Genomic DNA, 16163 nt, shown 5'->3' on the forward strand with positions numbered 1-16163 from the left:
GGGGTGTTAAAGTCCCCTACTATGAATGTGTTACTGTCAATTTCCCCTTTTATGGCTTTTAGTATTTGCCCTATGTATTGAGGTGCTCCTATGTTGGGTGCATAAATATTTACAATTGTTATATCTTCTTCTTGGATCGATCCCTTGATCATTATGTAGTGTCCTTCTTTGTCTCTTCTAATAGTCTTTATTTAAAAGTCTATTTGGGGGCTTCCCTGGTGGCGCAGTGGTTGAGAGTCCGCCTGCCGATGCAGGGGACACGGGTTTGTGCCCCGGTCTGGGAGGATCCCACGTGCCGCAGAGCGACTGCGCCCATGAGCCATGGCCACTGAGGCTGCGTGTCCAGAGCCTGTTGCTCTGCAATGGGAGAGGCCACAACAGTGAGAGGCCCACGTACCGCAAAAAAAAAAAAAAAAAAAGTCTATTTTGTCTGATATGAGAATTGCTACTCCAGCTTTCTTTTGGTTTCCATTTGCATGGAATATCTTTTTCCAACCCCTTACTTTCAGTCTGTATGTGTCTCTAGGTCTGAAGTGGGTCTCTTGTAGATAGCATATACATGGGTTGTTTTTGTATCCATTCAGCCAATCTTGTCTTTTGGTGGGAGCATTTAGTCCATTTACATTTAAGGTAATTATCGATATGTATATTCCTATTCCCATTTTCTTAATTGTTTTGGGTTCGTTATTGTAGGTCTTTTCCTTCTCTTGTGTTTCTTGCCTAGAGAAGTTCCTTTAGCATTTGTTGTAAAGCTGGTTTGGTGGTGCTGAACTCTCTCAGCTTTTGCTTGTCTGTAAAGGTTTCAATTTCTCTGTCGATTCTGAATGAGATCCTTGCTGGGTAGAGTAATCTTGGTTGCAGGTTTTTCTCCTTCATCACTTTAAATATATCCTGCCAGCCCCTTCTGGCTTGCAGAATTTCTGCTGAAAGATCAGCTGTTAACCTTATGGGGATTCCCTTGTGTGTTATTTGTTGTTTTTCCCTTGCTGCTTTTAATATTTTTCCTTTGTATTTAATTTTTGACAGCTTGATTAATATGTGTCTTGGTGTATTTCTCCTTGGATTTATCCTGTATGGGCCTCTCTGTGCTTCCTGGACTTGATTAACTATTTCCTTTCCCATATTAGGGAAGTTTTCAACTATAATCTCTTCAAATATTTTCTCAGTCCCTTTCTTTTTCTCGTCTTCTTCTGGAACCCCTATAATTCGAATGTTGCTGTGTTTAATGTTGTCCCAGATGTCTCTGAGACTGTCCTCAGTTCTTTTTATTCTTTTTTCTTTATTCTGCTCTGCAGTAGTTATTTCCACTATTTTATCTTCCAGGTCATTTATCCATTCTTCTGCCTCAGTTATTCTGCTATTGATCCTATCTAGAGTATTTTTAATTTCATTTATTGTGTTGTTCATCGTTGCTTGTTTCATCTTTAGTTCTTCTAGGTCCTTGTTAAATGTTTCTTGCATTTTGTCTATTCTATTTCCAATATTTTGGATAATCTTTACTATCATTATTCTGAATTCTTTTTCAGGTAGACTGCCTATTTCCTCTTCATTTGTTAGGTCTGGTGGGTTTTTATCTTGCTCCTTCATCTGCTGTGTGTTTTTCTGTCTTCTCATTTTGCTTATCTTACTGTGTTTGGGGTCTCCTTTTTGCAGGCTGCAGGTTCATAGTTCCCGTTGTTTTTGGTGTCTGTCCCCAGTGGCTAAAGTTGGTTCAGTACCACATTATATTTATCTATTCATCAGTTGATGGACGTGTATAGTTTTCATTTGGGGCTATTATGAATAATGCTTTTATGAACATTTACGTACAAGTTTTTTTGTGAATGTATTTTTCATTGATCATGGATGTAAATCTAGGAGTCAAATCACTGTATCATATGTCAACTCCATGGTTAACATTCTGAGGAACTGGCAAACTGTTTTCCGAAGTGGCTGTACGAGTTTTACATTCCCACCAGCAATGTGTGAGGGTTCCAGTTTCTTCACATCCTCATCGACACTTGTAAGTCCATTGTTTTTGATCATATCCATCCTAGTGGGTGTGACATGGTGTCTCACTGTGGTTTTAATTTGCATTGCCCCAGTGACTAATGATGTTGATCGTCTTTACATGTGCGTATTGGCCATTTGTACGTCATCTTTGGGTCACCTCAGTCTTAGGACAGATAAAAATTAAAATACCTTTATTTAGAGTGGAACTGATGCCTGTTTATAGGAACCAACAGCATTCTTTCAAGTGAGGCCAAATTAATAGTTGTTTAAAAATGCAAAGGGGAAATACTTCTTTAAATATATAGCATAGGACTCTGGGGTTAAACACACACTTTTATCTTTAAAAAGTTACAAAAATTAACCTCATAGCTAAGTGATTTCTCTTAAAGAAAGCTAAGGAAATTTCTCTTTTAGAGCAGAAAAATAAACAGTAACTACTGCTCACATCAAGAATTAAACAATGGGCTTGTAAGAGACATTACCACCAATATTCCTATTTTTGGAGGAGCCTCTGAGACTTGCTTAGGACTTAGTAGATAATGTAACAAATCTGCTGTTTCGAAAAAGATAAAGTTATCATTTTAATATTAATGAACCCACAGAGAAAAACTCAGTTCACATGAAAGATAAAGTATAAGCGGAGGGAGGCTATCATACAGCCCTGCCCCTGACAGTGCTCAATTAATATTTGTTGACTGAATTAATTTGAAAATAACTTCCACTCTACTTAATAATAGCTACTATTTACTGAGTGCTTAAATGTGCCAGATTAAGAGCTTCATGTATGTTATCTTATTCACTCATCTATGAAGAAGTATTCTTTTTTTTAAAATAAGGACAAATTTTATTTATTCATTTATTTTTAAATTTTATTTATTGATTGATTGATTTTTGGCTGCATTGGGTCTTTGCTGCTGTGCGCAGGCTTCCTCTAGTTGCAGCGAGGAGGGCTACACTTCGTTGCGGTGCGCGGGCTTCTTATTGCTGTGGTTTCTCTTGTTGCGGAGCACGGGCTGTAGGCGCACGGGCTTCAGTAGTTGCAGCACGTGGGCTCAGTAGTTGTGGCTCATGGGCTGTAGAGCGCAAGCTCAGTATTTGTGGCGCACGGACTTAGTTGCTCCGGGCATGTGGGATCTTCCCAGACCAGGGATGTGTCCCCTGCATTGGCAGGCAGATTCTTAGCCACTGCGCCACCAGGGAAGTCCTGAGGAGGTATTCTTAAAATAATCTCAAATCTCATGTAGATGAAGAAATTAAGCCTTAGGGAGGTTAAATAAATTGCCCAACGTCAAACAGCTGCCTAGTGACTGACAGAGGCAAATTCAAACGCAGGCACAGACTTCAAAGCCTGTGCCCTTACCTCTCATACCTCTTGATTTTCTCCAGATTCTCAGGGAAATACGTATTGCAACACAAGGTACATGTGTAATCCAACTACTTTCAATATCAGATACTCTCCTGTAAGCTTCATGTTGTGTCACATGCTTCCATTTATCCTTCAGGATATCTGAGTGTTTCTTCTGGGAGTTATTTATCAGATAACTGCCCTTCTTAGGATAACACTGTACCTATAAAGATTGCATGGTAGAGTCTTTGACAAATTGAACTTCTACAGGTCAGCTATAGCTGAATGCCAAGGACAGGGAAAGACCAGAACATAGTATGAGCACTCCAATGCTTGCTACGGCAGCATGTATACTAAAATTGGAACTACAGAGATTAGCACGGCCCCTGCACGAGGATGACATGCAAATTCATGAAGCGTTCCATATTTTTATGTGAAAGAATGAAATTAGAACATTCTCTAACACCATACACAAAAATAAACTCAAAATGGATTAAAGACCTAAATGTTAAGACCGGATACTATAAAACTCTTAGGGGAAAACATAGGCAGAACACTCTCTGACATAAATCGCAGCAAGATATTTTCTGATCCACCTCCTAGACTAATGAAAATAAAAACAAGGATAAACAAATGGGACCTAATGAAACTTAAAAGCTTTGCACAGCAAAGGAAAGCATAAGGTATGGGTACTCTAAACAAGCACAGGAATGGCTTAGGTGTTTTACTGAGAACTCTACAGAGGCAAGAGAAGGTATTTTAGCATAGGTGTAGCTGTTGCCCCTGCACTTCAGTCAAAGAGGGGAGAACATGAGGAAGGGGATGGATGCTCCACAAGGGTCTATCCTATGGGGATGGTTCTGGAAATAGACTACATATTCATCCCCACTTGAGTCCACCCTTAAGACTTTTCGCAGGGGCTAAAATAGCTCCACTCACCCTGCTGAAAAAGGTGCCTCACATTTCCCTCTGAGTCGGCACTTCCCTTTCCTAACCCAACAGCCGCTAGCACCGGTGGTGCTGGCCAGGGGTGGGCCACATCTAGTCAGCACCCAAGAGTGAGGAAGGCATTTGGCCAATTCCAGAAATGGTGGAGAAGTTACTGAATCACCATCATTAAGTTATATGATGTCAGCGCCACAAAGATTACTTTGCCCATGAACAATTCCTGATTTTGCAGGAAATATCCTTGGATGCCTTAGTGGTGGGAGAGCAGCTTTCACTGGACCCTCTCCCTCGTCTCATTCATTCAGCCTAAATTCCTCTGCCATTATTTTTTCAACCTTCTTCTTAACTCTGACTCCCTATTTTCACGTCTGGCCTAGATCCTCAAAAAAAAAAAAAAAAAAAAAGCTATGAAATAAGAAAGGGATTGAGTGGCCAACAACTAGCGGATGGGTTAGGAAATTAAAACACATTCAGCATTGGGCTCTTAAGTGAAAAAATAAAAAAATGTAATGAATATTTCTTAAATGAATGAATAACTTTAGGATTTAGAGTAAATAGATTTCATCATAGGATAAAACATGCAGCCACTAAGAAGAATGTTTACAGAGAATTTTAATAACGTAGGGCAATTCCTATGTCATGATATTAAGAGGAAAAGAACAGAATATGAAATTATACATAATAGTATGCTCTCAACCGTGATGAATACCTATGCATGTAAAATGCTGGAAAGAAATTCACTAAAATTTTAATAGTTACTATCCTTGGATAGAGATATAATGGGTGTTCTTTATAATCTTCTTTCTGCTTTTCAGCAACTTGTGCAGTTTTCTCTATGAGCCATTCTTACATTTATAATCAGGAAAAAACCCCATAAATGTCAATTTTTTCTTTAGCAGAAAAGGATTCTGTGTATACTGCAAAGAACTCTCTTACTGTCCCAGATGTTTTCCCTCACAGCCCCAGGAAAACTGTAAACCCTGCTCTGGGAGAACACCTCCCATGGCCACCTGGCTCCTCTGTGTCCACACATGTGATGATCCGGCAGGACGCAGGGATTAGCATGGGAAGGCACGTCTGTCTGTTGTGCACTTTGCCCAGCTCTCTCAGATCTGTGCTTGCTGTTTCACTCCCATCTGTCTCACTTGTTGCTGGTGAGGAATTTCCCCAAATTATCACTCCCAGCAGAAGGCATTTCTCTAACTAGGCCCTGGGAAATGGAGACGTAACATTTGCCAGTTTTCTGTACCCCTCTCTCGGATTGGCTTGGGCAACATCCCAGGAGAAAGCACTTATCCCCACCCCCATCAAGATCGTTTAAGTGGCAAAGATCCCCCCACAGTCATGTCACGTTCTCACTAAAGAAAGGCCTGCCTAAATAGAATTATTCAGAATTTGCAAGCTTAGGGTCCAGGTAGGAGCCAATTTTGAATTTTTGCTTAAGAATCCTAAATTTCCATTTCTGCCAGGCTGTTCAGAATTTAAAAGCAAAGCTATATACTAAGACTGAGGATTGTAAGGCCTGAGCCACAGATGTTCAGCCGTAAGATGGAAATGAAATGATCTGAGAGGCATGAATGTTTAATGAGGCCTGATTTAGAAATGACAGGATATGTAGCCCACACGTGGCCTTTTCTGGAAAGTTATCTTGTTCATGTGAACATTGACGCGTATCAACATTCCCCAGAGAGCGCATCTGCCACCTGAGACAGTGTACTTCTCTGGCCCAGCTCTGTAGCAGCCAAATTACTGAGTCAACAACCAATGTATGGCGGGGAAAATCCAGTAATCCCAAATTCTCATACACAGCCAATTAAAATAAATGTTTACTACTATAGGACAAATTCCTCACTGAATCTGGTTAGATCAACTTGTAATGTTTCATTGTTGTCCTTGTTTCTCAGGTCCAAAGCCGTCTCCAGCCTCCACAGGCAGAGCGAAGTAATTCCTCCCTGAGTACCAGTGCACCTTGTTAATACCTCTTTTATAGCACTTGTTACATGCCTGTAACAGCTTGTTTCCAGATCTGTCTCTATCACCAGAGTGAGATCTCTGGAGAGCAAGGGCTATAGGTCCTGTACCAGAGCACAGTGATTGCCGCTTAATAAATGTCTGTGGAATTAATTGACCCTAAACTTGCAGAAGATACTATCAAGAGAAATCTTACTTTAATGTGTTAAAACTATTCCCATGAGTTTGTGGGACATTTTATTTTCCATTACAGGTTTTAGATTTATAGAAAAGTTACAAAGGTAGTACAGAGTTCCTATATACCTGTCACCCAGTGTCAGTTCTCCCTAATGCTGTCATCTTACATTACCATGGTACATTTGTCAAAACTAAGGAACTGGGCTTCCCTGGTGGCGCAGTGGTTGAGAGTCTGCCTGCCGATGCAGGGGACATGGGTTCGTGCCCCGGTCCAGGAGGATCCCACATGCCGCGGAGCGACTGGGCTCGTGAGCCATGGCCGCTGAGCCTGTGCGTCCAGAGCCTGTGCTCTGCAATGGGAGAGGCCACAACAGTGAGAGGCCCACGTACCGCAAAAAAACCCCAAAAAACAAAAAAACTAAGGAACTAACACTGTGTATTCCTATTAATGAAACTCCAGACTTTATTCAGATTTCACCAGTTTTCCCACCAATGTCCTTTTTCCATTCCAGGATCCCATCCAGGATACCACATTATGTTTAGTTGTCGTGTCTTCTCTGGTCTTCTCTGGTCTGTGACAGTTTCTTAGTCTTTGCTCTATGACAGTTTGTTTGTTTTTAGTTTTTATTGGAGTATAGTTGATTTACAATGCTGTGTTCATTTCAGGTATACAGCAAAGTGAATCAGTTATACATATACATATATCCATTCTTTCTTAGATTCTTTTCCCATATAGGCCATTACAGGGTACTGAGCAGAGTTCCCTATGCTATATAATAGGTCCTTATTAGTTATCTATTTTATATATAGTAGTGTGTATATGTCAATCCCAATCTCCCAATTTATCCCTCCCCCCCTTACCCCCTGGTAAGTATAAGTTTATTTTCTACATCTGTGACTCCAGTTCTGTTTTGTAAATAAGTTCATTTGTACCCTTTTTTTAGATTCCATATATAAGCGATATCACATATTTGTCTTTCTCTGACTTACTTCACTCAATCTCTAGGTCCATCCTTCTTGCTGCAAATGACATTATTTTGTTCTTTTTTATGGCTACCATGATAGTTTTGAAGAGTACTGGTTGGGTGTTTTGTAGATTGTCCCTCAAATTGGTTTGGTCTTATGTTTTCCTCATCATTAGACTGGGGTTATGTATGTGTTTTTGGAAAGCATACCACAAATGCCAAGTGCCCTTCTCATCACATTACATCAGGAGGTAAATGATATCCCCATGCTATCACTGGTGAGGTTAACCCTGACCACTTGGTGAAGGTGGTATGTGCCAGGTTTCTCCACTATAAAGTTAGTGTTTTTCCTTTCCGTTCGCTATTCTTTAGAGGTGAGTCACTAGGACCGGCCTGGAAGGGAAGAGAGGTTTATCTTCATATAGTATTTGGAATTCTTTCATTAGGGAGATTTATCTCTTATCCTCCCTTTATTTATGGAGATTTTAGTTTAGTAGATAATAGCAATTCCTTGAATTTGTGGGAAGTTAAACTAAAATGATAACTGTATAAGACAGTAAGTTTGGGCCAATATAAAGTAAGCATATGGTGTTAGAATATGAATTTAAGAGATAAACACCTCTTTTGGGGACACCACCATGGCTGAGAGAGTTCACATCAATAAACTTTCCAGATTACTGAAATGTATTCCTTCAATCACCAAGAGCTTCTTTTTTTTTAATATATAAATTTCTCCCATTCTTCTGGCTGCCTTTCTATGGTATATCATATGCTTTTATCTTCTTGAACAGAATATCCTGAACAAAAATTTAGCCTTTTTACAAAAATTGATCATGATACTGAAATTCACAGCAATGATGATGGTTAAACTTGATGACCTCTAAAGTTTTTTCCAATCTAAGTTTAACAACTATCAGACAAGATTAATGAAGTTACGTCCCCAAATAACCGAAGACTTCTTGTTTTAAACCTAAGGTTTTTACTTTGGGCTGGGGTACAGTGGTCTCAGCCTTACTTCTAGATCAGAGAGAAGCAACAGGTGTTCACACAAGAGCAGGCAGGACAGCTCATACAAATCATGCAGGGAGGTTTTTAAAGCCAGATTCTGATTCAGGCCTGAGATTCTGCATTTCTAACAACCTCCCAGGTGATGCCAGTGTTGCTGGTCCATAGATCCTTCTTTGAGTGACAAGGACCCAGGGAACCCTACATACCCAACTCTGTAGTCTGGCTGTTGGCAAGGCTTTAGGAGGCCAGGAAGTTCCTGGGACGGGGCAGAACTTTTCTCTCATGCTGCAAAGAGCTTTGAATAGACATGGATCATTCACAAAGTACAGTCAGAGCTTAGAAAAAGAAGGAGCTAGGTGACAAAAATAAATAACTCATTCTTCTAAAATAAGCCAAAGGAGGGAAAGAATTCTCTCCCTTAAGAGAACTGCTTTAGAGGCAAACAGTTCTTGGACTTTCTGGTTCCTCTGATGTTGAAAAGAAGCACCCAGACTACATCAAAAGGGCAATAAGCTAGTTTTACATAAAGATCAGTTTTGTGGAGAGAGGTCCACTTCTAGAACTTGAGGCTTCTTATCCTAAAATTACACTTGAGGATTTTAGGATGACGCTAATGTACATTTTATATGAGTCCTTCTATTTTCTTACAAACACAAGGTGTCCTTCAAGATCTAAGCCACAGCAGCCAAGCCCTTAGTTGCTTTCAAATTAAGCTAATATGACGTATGGAATCTACTTATTTAAATCTAAAGTCATTCCTCACTATCCAAGGGGGATTGGCTTCAGGACCTCTGTGGATTCCAAAATCCACGGATGCTCAAGTCAGGGTTTCTTTCAAGTCCTAGTCTTTCACCACTCCATCTCCATAGCTCAGAAAGATATTTTGCATACATTTCAAAATGCTTATCCCTGTTTACAATGTCATTAATAAAGCTGATTCTGCCAACTTGTGCCTAACCCTTGAGCAAGTTGCAGCTTTAATGTTATATTAAGTAATCATCAGAGGAAAAATAGCTGAGATTTGACCTCATTTCTTGAGTAGATATGTTTGTGGTTGTCAGCTAGCTAAGCTAGTGGTTTAGTTAATATTATACAGAGTTATTGCTAAACTCTTTTTTTCCCCAGATAATGACTAAAAATCAAAGTTTATAGCATGAATTATTACCAGTTGATAAGATTCTGAATTTATCATACTGGGTAACAAATATTATATGAGTTGATTTAATTAATTAATTAATTAATATATTTTAAATTTTTTGGCCGCACTGCGAGGCATGTGGGATCTTACTTCCCCAAACAGTGTTCCAACCCGCACCCACTGCATTGGAAGCACGGAGTCTTAACCACTGGACTACCAGGGAAGTCCCCAGAGTTGATTTTAGATGAAAAAATGACTCTGGTATCATTGACTGAATTATAAAAGGTAAAGAAGAAAAATGTTGACTGCTGCCTGAAAAAATTTAGCTTGGTAAATATATATCTAAGACAGCGGCAGGCACTGTGGCAGGGTGAGATGCAGTCAGCCTAGTAGTGGGAACATGGGCTCTAGAGCTGTACTTCCAGGTTTGAAGTCTGACTCTACATTTGTTGGCTGTATGACCTTGTGAAGTTGTTTAAACCCTCTGGATCTCAGCTTTCTTGAATGTAACAGGAATAATACTAGTACATAACTCACAGAGTTGTTATGATGATTAAATAATATACGTAAAGCACCACTCACTACACGTTCGCTATTGTTATTCATAGGAACTGGGGGACTTCCCTGGTGGCGCAGTGGTTAAGAATCCACCTGCCAATGCAAGGCACACAGGTTTGATCCCTGGTCTGGGAAGATCCCACATGCCGTGGAGCAACAAAGCCCATGCGCCACAACTACTGAAGCCCGCACGCCTAGAGTCCACGCTCGGCAACAAGAAAAGCCACCGCAATGAGAAGCACGTGCACCTCAACGAAGAGTAGCCCCCTCTCACCACAACTAGAGAAAGCCTGCGAGCAGCAACGAAGACACAGCGTAGCCAAAAATAAATAAATAAAATAAATTTATTTAAAAAAATAGGAACTGAAATGGGGAGAAGGGGAACTAGTCAAGACAGGAAGGCAAGTGTGGCCACATTAAGAAAAAGATGCTGAGAGCAAGTTCAGAAATGGGGAAGATAATACTTTCCACATCTGCTTCCTGCATCAGGTATTCTCTGGACGTGACTACAACACTCTTGTATATAACTCTTCACTATTTGCATGTGTGTTTGTGTGTGTGTGTAATATTTCAAAGTGATTTCCTATATATCATTTCATTTGATTATCAGCCATCTAGGGAGGTAAGATCTCTTATGCAATCTAGCAAATACTGCTGACTCTCACAGTATGTGGGTAAGGCAAGCACAGGATGGACCCTCAGAGCACCAAAGTACAGTGCAGGAGAGCACAGTAGAGCATAGCAGGCCATCCCTTCCTGTCTGGATTACCAGAAGTGTTGCTGGGCTCTTTATATGTCACTGGAGATGAAATGTGGGGCTATTTTCTTTCCCAAGATGACCTTATTGTACATTTCCTGAAAGCATTATATTTGATGATCCTCACAGCTTCATATTCATCAAATATATTGGGTTGGCCAAAAAGTTTGTGCGAGTTTTTCTGTAAGATGTTACAGAACGAACTTTTTGGCCAACCCAATACTTCATGTTCCTTGGTAGTAAGCATATTGCATGCCTCACCCAGCCTTAGCTATGTATCAGAAAGTAGCCATTTAAAGCACTTTCTCTGTTTAGCCCTGAGAGATACTTGAATTGCTATTTTGTTTTGTTTGTTTTTGCTATGATAGCAAGGCAATATCCTACAGAACAGTGCCACAAAAATATTTCAAATAGAATTAAGGGAACAGTAGAAATGACAATATGGTGATGATCAGAACATAATCTCTAGCTGAGTAATAGGAAACGTGTCAGAGAAGTTACTGGCTTATTGTTATTAATTAAAACAATAATTAACACTGGCCACTTACCATGTGCCTGGCAGTATGCCAAGTGTTTTATGTGAATATAATCAACGTGATATTGCAATATGCCCAGCATATAGCAAACAGGAGGAGTTTAATAGATATTTGTTGAGTAAATCTGTGAGATAGGAATTACTTTCATCAATTTTACAAATGATGAAAATTAGGTTTAGAATTTTAAGCTTTGCCTAAGTTCACATAACTAATAAGTAACAAGTGAACCTAGCTGGTAAACTGAAATTGATTGTAGCATAACATAGTGTAGTGGTTCAGAGTGGGAACCACAGAGCTAGTTTTGAATCCTAGCTCTGCCACTTACTAACTGTGTGACCTTGGGGAAGTTACTTAGCCTTTCTGTGCCTCAGTTCCTTCATCTGTAAATTAGAAATAATAATCCCAACCTCCCAAGGTTATTGGGATGATTAAATGAGATCACACATGCAAAGCACTTAGAACTGTGGCTGGCACCCTCTAAATATAGCTATTACTGTTTAGTAGAGCCTTATATTACATACCAATAGAGTTTTCTACTTTTCAAAAGAAATTTTTATACATTATCTCATAACGTTCTTATAAGGTGGACAATAATCATTACAATTAAGACAATAGAATCTCATGTAGTATAATCAATAAAAATATTGAATCACTATGTTGTACACCTGAAACTAATATTCTAAATCAACTATACTTCATTTAAAAAATAATATTATCTCACTTAATCCTCATAATAATCCATTTTATAGATTACAAGAATCAGGCTCAGAAAGGTTAAATGGATTGCTAAAGATCATACAGCGAGTAGTTAGGCCCTGTTGAGAAAAGGTAGAATGAAAGATTAAAGATAACACAGTGTCAACTCTTAAAATAAGAAGGGAGTAGAGGGAAGACAGGGAGGAAAACAACTAGCTCATTCAAGGCATAATGAAGCCATGTACTAAAAGGGGGTGCAGGGCTTCCCTGGTGGCGCAGTGGTTGAGAGTCCGCCTGCCGATGCAGGGGTCGCGGGTTCGTGCCCCGGTCCGGGAAGATCCCACATGCCGCGGAGCGGCTGGGCCCGTGAGCCATGGCCACTGAGTCTGCGCGTCTGGAGCCTGTGCTCCGCAACGGGAGAGGCCACAACAGTGAGAGGCCCGCGTACTGCAAAATAAATAAATAAATAAATAAATAAATAAATAATAAAAATAAAAGGGGTGCAGGTTACATGCTGAGGAAAGCCAAAGGAAGAATTGATGAATTCTGTCTGGAGGTGGTATGTTTGCCTAGAATCCATCCCAGTGGCACCAAAGCAGGTCAGACACTGTTTCATGGCAATGAAACATATTGAGTCTGCTTGAAGTCAGAAAAGTTTGAGGGTCTGGGAGTAGCAGAGAAACATGGAAAGAAGTTTCCCAAAGAAAACTTTGAAAAATGCCTAAGCATTCATGACCACTCCCACACATCTTTGGGACGTGGGAGGGAAACAGTGACCTTCATTTCAAAGGGCAAATGAAGTATTCAGTAACGAGGATAATGTGAACAATGTGAGAAGTGAGTTATACATGGTCCGAGGCATGTAGAAATTATGTGAAAATAAGTAACTATATAGTCAACAGATTGTTTCATACACCTGGGTGTGAATCTTGGGAAAACCTAGAACCACAGGTGAGAACACTTCAAACTCATATTTTACAGCCTTACGGCTTATTTGGTTCTGGACTCCCTCTAGTGGTTCAAACCTTTGGTGCTTTAATTGGTACTCTCCAGTTCGTAGAATCATCAAATTTTGGGTCATATTAAAAACAAGAAAAAGGACCACACAACTCCTGAGTGGTTTCCCACAAGAAGAAAACTATGTGATTGAATGGTATGATAATGTGGCTATTAAGGTAGTTGAAATAATAGTGTTTCAAATGGTCTGACCTAAAGGGACACAGTGGATTTCACTGGCTGACTAGAAAAGCCAGTTATAGTTCTGCTGAGAATGTGTGGATAACAGCTGAAGGTCCAGGAACAGGATTTCTGTTTGCTTTTGTTTGCAACCTAAGGTGAGAATTCAACCTTTTAGGGATAGAGAGAAGTGACTATTTTCTGGGTATATGGGTCCTACAAGGTCAGAGAATTCTAGCTTGACCTTGTATAAAGTCAACCTTTCAGACCAACCCAAAGCAACATGTGGTTCCCTTCATATCATATCCCTAATATTGCAACCTATACATCTGTTTTAAACCAAATTCAGAAAATTCTAAGAGTGATTTAACTTTATTTGCTTCCCTGTATTGGCTTTGGTTATGCCCCTTGGCTGTCTCCTACTTCTTGCACATGACCACATGAGGAGGCAGACTCTTGTGTTCACTCCATTAAACTTTCACTTCCTGGCCAGTTCTGCATTATAGATTACATAAATCTGCCAACTCTTTAATATGACAGCCCTTTGCATATTTAGGACAGTTATGTCCTGTCTTCTTTCCCTTTTTTGGATCCCCAAAGCTTCTTGGAACCAGAATAAAAGAACCTCTGTGAGGTAGAGGTATCATAATTGAATAACTTAATGGGCATTTTGTTCACATCTTCAGAGGTAAAAACATTGGCTTTTAAAAAAATTTATTGAACTACAGTTGATTTACAATGTTGTGTTAGTTTCAGGTGTACAGCAAAGTGAATCAGTTGTGCATACACACATATCCATTCTTTTTTCGATTCTTTTCCCATATAGGTTATTACAGAATATTGAGTAGGGTTCCCTGTGCTGTACAGTAGGTCCTTATTACATATCTCTTTTATATATAGTAGTGTGTATATGCTAATCACAATCTCCTAATTTATTCCCCCCCCTTCACCTTTGGTAACCATAAGTTTGTTTTCTCCAACTGGGACTCTATTTCTGTTTTGTAAATAAGTTCATTTGTACCCTTTTTTTAGATTCCACGTAAAAGAGATATCCTATGATATTTATCTTTCTCTCTCTGATTTAGTATGATAATCTCTAGGTCCATCCGTGTTGCTGCAAAAAAAAAAAAATTGGCTTTTTATTTCAGAAAATACAAAGCTGTTCTTGAAAAGTCTGAGTTTAGAGTCTTTGTTCTCCAAAGAGAATAGAAAGCAATACGATTAAGAGAAAGAAGCAAACAGGATGTAATGGGTGATTTACCCATTTCAGGACCTCCTCCTAGTATGCTATTTTCTTGTTCCTTTTACGTTGTTCCAGCACAGTAGTTGGAAACATACAGCAGAGATCTGATAAGTGACTGTGGACTCCAGACGTTAGTCATAGTGTCTTCCCTGAGGTTTGGATAGAGTGAGGCCAGGAATGGGCATTAGTCATAAGATCCCAGATCTGACAGTACTTTCCATTGAGAAGAGATCACTATAGAGTCTGCAGCTGATTATTTGCATAAGTAGGAAGAAAAAGCACTCAAACCCCAGTGACTTAAGCATTCCATCTGCAATCTCAATTTTGTAATCACATAAATTTGGTTTTCAGTGAAAGTGGGAAAAACAGAGGTAGAAAGATGTGAGTAGGATAAAAAACAAGGCATATTATCTTGACTTTGAATATCTGTAGCTCTTTTCTTTTTTTTTTTCCCGCCGTACGCAGGCCTCTCACTGTTGTGGCCTCTCCCGTTGCGGAGCACAGGCTCCGGACGCGCAGGCTCAGCAGCCATGGCTCACGGGCCCAGCCGCTTCGCGGCATGTGGGATCTTCCCAGACCGGGCAGGCGGACTCTCAACCACTGGGCCACCAGGGAAGCCCTATAGCTCTTTTTGATGAGCAGAATTTAAAAGGATAGGAGGAAAGAGTAATTCCCGGTGGGGAGGGGAGAGGAGAGGTGGAAAGAGAATATTAGGTGGAGGTCTTAATAATGTAGACGGGCATTGCCTCTAATACAGGACTTAGTACTGTTGTGCCCCAGATAGACAATAAGGACTTAATCACATGAACAGAAGAGGTTATGATTAAGTTGTTGTCAAAGAACATTCAAAGGAGAAGTCAGGAATATGAACAGAATGTACTGGTGTGCCACAACTACGTCAGATGGCTTGGTTTTCCTTCTTTCCCTTCTTCAAGGGATTTAAAATGCTACACTGTGATTCTCTTTTGCTCGGCTGATGCTTTTGTATACGAAGGACATGCATGGACTTTACAAACAGGTTGGAACCCAGGTTATCGAAGGTGCCAAGGCTGTATTTCCCATCCACTCCAAGTCACCTAAGACATTAGCACCAGAGCACTCCAAAATACTGTGCCCCTGGGCTTCCCTGGTGGCGCCGTGGTTGGGAGTCCGCCTGCTGATGCAGGGGACGCGGCTTCGTGCCCCAGTCCGGGAGGATCCCACATGCCGCGGAGCGGCTGCGCCCGTGGGCCGTGGCCGCTGAGCCTGCGCGTCCGGAGCCTGTTGCTTCGCAGCGGGAGAGGCCGCAACTGTGAGGGGCCCGCGTACCGAAAAAAAAAAAAAAAGGCAAAATACTGTGCCCCTGAGGACTGTCGAGGTTTTTTCACAAAACAGCAAAATCTCTAGGCTCCAAAAGCGCAGGTGGTGATGCTCGAGTCCGGGAGCCAGGGAAAGAGAGTGCTATGTGGCGACTCCCCAAACCACCAAGGTACATGCTTAATGACCTAGTAAAGGTAGCTTACGCTGCCTCCCAGACACCCGTGACTAAGGCCTTGTTCGTAAAGCTATGGAAAGGACGACTGGAGTTCATCAAACCCAGCACCACAGCAAACTAGCCCCAAGGGTCCGAGCGTTTAACTTCGTCTAACTTTCCGATTGGTCCTTTCTGCCTCC

The 16163-nt window shown here is 40.6% G+C and overlaps 1 non-coding gene across 1 annotated transcript; it reads left to right on the plus strand.

The window, feature by feature from the left end:
- Window positions 1-3666: 3666 nt before the first annotated feature.
- LOC137207260 (U6 spliceosomal RNA) lies at window positions 3667-3768 on the plus strand. The gene has a single exon (XR_010935005.1). It is a non-coding gene; the product is annotated as a U6 spliceosomal RNA (small nuclear RNA).
- The last annotated feature ends 12395 nt before the right edge of the window (window positions 3769-16163 follow it).

The sequence above is a fragment of the Pseudorca crassidens genome, chromosome 1, assembly GCF_039906515.1.
Source record: "Pseudorca crassidens isolate mPseCra1 chromosome 1, mPseCra1.hap1, whole genome shotgun sequence".
Taxonomy (NCBI): domain Eukaryota; kingdom Metazoa; phylum Chordata; class Mammalia; order Artiodactyla; family Delphinidae; genus Pseudorca; species Pseudorca crassidens.